General features: G+C 39.6%; 1 long non-coding RNA gene across 1 annotated transcript; it reads right to left on the bottom strand.

The window, feature by feature from the left end:
* Positions 1-3534: 3534 nt before the first annotated feature.
* LOC144380842 (uncharacterized) lies at positions 3535-5647 on the bottom strand. The gene is made up of 3 exons (XR_013445033.1): positions 5417-5647; positions 5199-5271; positions 3535-4440 (listed from the first exon to the last, which is right to left on the bottom strand). It is a non-coding gene; the product is annotated as an uncharacterized LOC144380842 (long non-coding RNA).
* Between the last annotated feature and the right edge of the window lie 947 nt (positions 5648-6594).

Genomic DNA, 6594 nt, shown 5'->3' on the forward strand with positions numbered 1-6594 from the left:
CTTCGTACATACGCAAATAACGTTTGTTTAATGAAGGAGCCATAGACTGCCCTGATGCAAATGAGCCAGAAAAACAGATCTTTCTGGTACTGCTAATAATACTCTCTGTCACAGAGCAGAGACTGGAGCCCTCACTTTTCCCATCTGTAAAATGGGGTACTCCACGTGAAGGGTGACGATTTAGCTTTGTATCATTTCTAGGATAGTGATTTCACAACTAAGGATTTTATGGTATTATTTTTTTTGAGGTTGAGGTTGACAAAATATACTACTTCATTTCCTAAAATTTTAGAAGTCAAGGTATCTGACCTTTTTGGTGTTCGAACACTTAGCTCAGGCCTGATTGAATTACTGTTCGTCTGGACTTTCCAGTAAATCTCACTTTTTAGAAAAGAGTTTGTAACCTTCTGAAATCAGCTTAGATGAAGCCTGGCTTGAAAACAGGTCGCATATCACAATTTTATCTTCTGCAAGAGAGTTTAAGTTTGAACAAATGTATTCTCTCTTCAAATTCTCTATATTCTTACAGTAGGTTGTTGACATGCAATTTTACTAAATTCCATAGTTCCAAGCATTTCATTAGACATAGCTGCATTTTATGTGGGTAGTGGGAAATTTAGGAAAACTACTGAATGTTAAACCATTAGTTTCCATGACTTTGTTCTTTGTGCCTTTGGTAAAGATTTGTAGCTCGTAGAGTTTTGCAATCCCATTTGTTAGGTGTGGAAATATTCTAGTGTTTATTAAAATAATATCTATGTAATCTCAAAATATTCTCATTTACTTAAAATTGTATAATGTTATGGACAGTTTTAAGCATATTCCACAGTGAACAAAGTAATGAACCCCCATCTGCCAGCCACAAACCTAAAGGATTATCAACTCATGGCCAATTCTGCTTTACCCACTTTCCTACTACCCTCAACACTAGACTCAGCTGAAGTAATTCTCAGACACTGTGTCATTTAATTGGCAAGCATTTTAGTATAATTCTCCAAGATATGAGGACTTAGAAAACACAACCACAGTAGCTTTAACACACATGATTTCTATCAACATAATTCCTTCATTTCATCAAATGTCCAGTTTTTACATTAGTTAACTCGTAAATTTTATACTTAATTAAGGATCTACATAATGCTCATATATTTAACTGACTTCTCTATCTCTTAGATCTCTTTGAATCTGTAGGCTACCTGCCTTCTATATTTTACCCTTGCATTTGAAGAGATCGGGCCATTCGTCCTGTATGGTTTCCCATGTGCTGGATTTTGCAGAGAGCATCCTCATGGTTTATTGCATCATGTTCCTCTGTCCTTGGTCCCTATTATCTAGTAGTTAGCTCAGGAAACTTCATTCTATTCAGCTTTTCTCTCTTCCTTCCCTCCATCCTCACCCTTCTTTCTTTCTTGGCAAGAACACCGATAAGCATCTTGTGTGTGTCTCTTGTTGCAACGTTAGCAGTCACCGATACTCCTGCCTTGATTCCGTACATATCGGGAGCGGCAGAATGGAGCTGCTCTAATTCTGCCTTCCGTTCCTTAGTTATTTGTAGTGGGACCGTCCCAAGTGACCTGTGTCATGGCTTAGGGAGGATGGGCATCTTTAGACACCAAGCCCTTCTGTCTAAGTGCGTGACTTTCAGGAGCCCTCTCCACTACACAGTCCCTCACTTAGGCTATCTACTTCATTTTGACCAAGTCAGTCCATCTTCACTCCCACCATGCCTCTGACATGCTATTTTTAAACTCTATAGGAGTTACTGGTTTTGCGTGCTCACGCCACAACTAGCTTCCCTCTCAAGTCCTCTTGTTGTTTGCCATGACGTTGCATCACTCTTCTCGATTTTCCAAATACATCATCACATCTGGATCTAGAAATATTTTTACCTCTCTCTCCCACTTTCTAATGCCTCCAATTGCTTTCTCCTTTCTGGCACCATGGGCACTGTGATGTGTAAGGGATAACCCTGTCTTGTTCACTGTCTTTCTGCTTCTTGAGCATTACAAACTTAGAATTCACTGCCTGCCTGATGCCGGAGGGACAGCTGCAGAGGCTTCTCCCTCCATGCATTAGGAGATATTTTTACAGAGCTAGAGATAAACTTTATGTGATGAAGGAAATAGGGTTCATACAATGCAGGTATTACATAACAGAGATAAGCTGGTAATAATGTAATTATTTAAATAATGAGGTTGGTAGATTCAGAGCCTTCCAAATTATACTTTGGGACTCCAATTACTTAGGATGACCCCCCTTCTTTTTTTTTTTTTTAAAGATTTTATTTATTTATTTGACAGAGAGACAGCGAGAGCAGGAACACAAGCAGGGGGAGTGGGAGAGGGAAAAGCAGGCTTCCTGCGGAGCAGGGAGCCCAAAGCGGGACTCGATCCCAGGACCCTGGGATCATGACCTGAGCCAAAGGCAGAAGCTTAACGACTGAGCCACCCAGGCGCCCCAGGATGACCCCCCTTCTACTGAACCATCCAACTACTGCTGATATATATATATATATATATATATATATATATATATATATATAACTCTAAATATCTTTTTATAATATGTAAAATAGTTCTAAATAGAAACGAATCATTAAAACAGGATTAGCAATTCCTATTAGCTGAAATAAATTCTCATCTAAAGAACCGCAGAGGCCCATCTAATCTTTTAGAGCTACTTGGGGATACTGAGGTTGGAGATGCTGAGGTTTTGAAGTGCTTCTTAGCATCTCCTCAAACTGTCCCTGTTCTAAACATTTGTCAGGCTTCCTATGGAGGGACAGTTGAAATACATATGTTTATTCCTGAGCAAGGAAATCACTAGGAGATCCACTATGAAGATGTTTTCTTATGAATTCATTCTCGAGATTTCAATTAAAACTGTATTTGTTAAGCTTCTATTATATACAAAATACTGTACCAGACACAATTCAACACTGCAGGAGTTGACATTCTAGCAAATAGCTGAGAGATGGGTCAAAAAGCTCAAAACAGAATAAAATAAATAGTTATAAAGGCACTAATATTCTTCTGGGTTTGATTCAGAACATAATATTGATTTGTTAAACATTTTGTTGGAAGTTTGCAATGGAATATAAAATGAAAAAGTTCACATTCTATTAGCAACTCAGGAATCTAGAATGCAACATTCAAACTAAAGCCTTTGTGATAAGTTCACATGCAAATTTAGAAATTTGCTAAATCCACTGTAAGCTGAGATTTGAATTCATCACAAAGAAAATAATTTTATTCTTCTAAATGGCTCCCAGTTACTATTGTATACAACAGCCAAACCTAAGAAAAAGGTACAGTTCTTTTTTTAATATTTTTTTTTCATAACTTAAACCTAAGAATTGATCTTTAGATTTTACCCAGAAGTGTCTAAAACTAACTTTTGGTATTTAATAGAGACTCATTCTTTAGATTTGAAAACATGCCATTCCTTGTTCTGTGAAAATCTCAGCCTGTGAATATATTCTAAAATATATAATAAAAATATTTAGCAGAAAGAAAGAAGGAGGGCTATAGGTAATTGTAGTAAAAGAAGAAAGTTTTAATGAGAAAACAACACACAGGTTTTGTCCATCTCAGTCATCAGCACAGGCTGGATGCATCGATGTGTGGGGTGTGGAACAGGTGCTGGGAGCTTGGCATTGGAGTGGCCATGACAAGCCCCCTACACCTGTGGTTTCTGCATGTCGCATACCAGGAGATGGAGAAACCAGGGAGTCTCACTGGGGACAGGAGAGCCTGCATGTTTTTAAGGCAAACATGTCAGGAGTCAATACTGCTGGCCAGACGACCTTCAAGTTCTTGTGCTGAGAGTTGCATCTCGGTCGAGGCCCGCAGACGCACGTCTGTTGTACCATTTTCCCGGTGAGTCTTCTAACTGTCCTCTGCCTCCGTGAACCCCTAGTTTTCTTAGAGTATGTGGTGAATAAATAAAACCACAGTCCTCCTTTTCCCACTCACCCACGGTACAGAAATCTGAAAGGAGGAGAAATCTGTGGTCCTCCTCGCCTGATTTCGTACCAGACTTTTTAAAAGTTTTGTAAAGAACATGACTCATGGTGACTCACCCTGGATGAGGTGAGTCAACATGATTTAGGATCTACTCACAAGATGCTGCACCACTTTTTAAGAAAAAAAAAAAGGGCTGAATTTTAAAAGGTTTTCGAGTGTCCTCATTTACAACGGGGTCGGTGGCTCTCCACTATTTCTCACACGTGGACAGGAGCTAGTAAATGCCACCGGAACCCTTAGGACAGGCATCTTAAGTCCCACAGCTCTGCAAGTCTATCGGTGTCCCGATTTTACACACTAGGAGACCCAGGCTCATTACAGATGTTTGCTCTTGACCGAGACAGCTCTGCTCATGAAAGTCACAGAACTGGGTTTCAAACTCCCATCTGGTGTCATTCACCATGACGCTATGTCCCTTAAAAAAGCAAAGCCGAACAAGTGATGTCATTATTAAGAGCGTTCCTAACCACGGCACGGCTGGGACTCTTCCCATGCTGTAACCCGGCCTGGTTTTCTCTCTTCCCCCCGTACCTCTGCATAGGCTCGCCTCCCCTTCTCTGCCGGCTGGGGCAAGTTCTATTTCTACTCTCTTCTTTAACGCTTAATTTTTAGATACACTTACTTCGATTAAATGGATTCATACATTACTATGGAGATCCTTAAAAAAAGAACTAGCATTTTTCAGAGTGCCCTAAACTATAAATGGATTAAAAATAATCAGGGCCTCTTGAATCTATTTTTACGAGTTTCCGATAGTCGTTTGTATGAATGTCACAGAAAGACAATTCCTACAAATAACAGTATTTAGCATAATGGAGTGTTCTGTTCTGATTTTTGGCCAAGGTTTCTAAAGACCTTTGCCCTGATTTCACACAGCGATGCCCTCCATCTCTCCGACCTGGTTGAAATAGCATCCTCTATCTTTAAAAACAAGTGCTTCTGTTTAAAAAAAAAAAAAAAAAAAGATTATGCCAGTTGTTTGCAGACCACATAATAAGGATGAATATGTCCATGAACCAGGGATATAAATTTTAAAACAGGATAGCAAAATACTTAATTTAATTCTGTATTTGCAAGTAATTATGCAAACAGTCTCTATTGAATTAAAGAATTCACTTATTAGTTGGAAAAAACACATTAGAGTTTATAAAGTTTCAAAAGAAACTCACTTACTTGTTCAAATTCATTCTTTTGAAATTCCTCAAAACCGAAGATGTCCAGTATTCCAATATCCAAAGTCTGTGGGCTGAAAGTAAACAAAGAATCAGTGAGCAAGCATACTTAGACCTGCAAAAATTATGTTATGATCTTCCTAAAGAAATTCTTATAAATACAGGAGAATGAAGAACATGATACTTGGGTGTCAACTTGGAAGCAAGCAATGGGAGTACCTCGTGATAGCCCTGCTTTCGATGTAAACTCTCTCTCCTGCCCTCTGCAGCCATCTTGGGAGGTCCGGCCACAGACATGGAACCTCGGAGTGAGTGAGGAAAGGGGGCAGAAAACCCAGAAGGTGGCGGGAGCCCCGACAGCCTGGATTCTGCGGGGAATGGGGGCAGCACGCACGAGGAGAGGGTGTGAGGAGGCTTCTTACAAAGAAAGCCCCAGATGATTCTGGAACGCTGGTCCCCTGGAAGGCGCACACCCAGCCCTCCCACACTGCAGCTCTAGATGCTCAGCAGGACCTGACTCCTGTCCTGATTTTCTGCCGGTGGGGGTGATGGTCCGTCGTCATCACGGATCATTTCAATACCACTATCCTGGCTGATGCAGACACTTTCGTGGTTTGCTCCCCACTCGTTTGGTCCAAACTGCGCAACTGACACCCAACTCTCTTTTTGTGCCTGTATTTGGTGCTCCCTAGCAGTACATTACCATAATATTTTAGGGTCTGTAATATGTCACTCAAATGACCAGTTTCTTTTTAAAAAGGTAATGACTCTATGATATCCCTTCTCTAAGATTACTTCTTGTAGATGGTACAAATAGCAGCTTCCTAAGCAGGAAGGAGAGCATTTTATATATACATTTCATATACATTTCACATGGCAGAAAATACAAAGCAGCAGAGTCATCGAGTGGGTGCCACTAGGTAATTGATTTAATTTTTTAGAAGAAAAAATAGTGAGCTTTGTACTCCCCCTGTATGCCCAAATAAACTCGATATGGATTAGAGAGATAAAATGTTATAGCAAGAAACTATAAAAATGCACAAGAAAACAAATGTGATCATTTTTTCTGCTTTCAGTTCTGAGAGATATCAAAAGAAAATGTTTCAAAGTATGATGACACAAATGCCAAATTCTTTGCAGGATAAGTTGCATAAATAAAACAAAACTATGAGAGGTGAGTATTATTTTAAGATGGAGCACTGGGTGTTATACGAAAACAATGGATCGTGGATCACCACATCAAAAACTAGTGATGTATTGTATGGTGACTAACATAATAAAATTAAAAAAAAATAAAATGTGTTTTCTCATTCAGTTTCATAGATGTTTTCCAATCTGTTGGTCCACGTGTGCCTCCTTCCACCCTGGTGACTTCAATGTGCACAAGGAGATGCCCA

Source organism: Halichoerus grypus, unplaced genomic scaffold, assembly GCF_964656455.1.
Source record: "Halichoerus grypus unplaced genomic scaffold, mHalGry1.hap1.1 HAP1_SCAFFOLD_227, whole genome shotgun sequence".
Lineage (NCBI taxonomy): Eukaryota > Metazoa > Chordata > Mammalia > Carnivora > Phocidae > Halichoerus > Halichoerus grypus.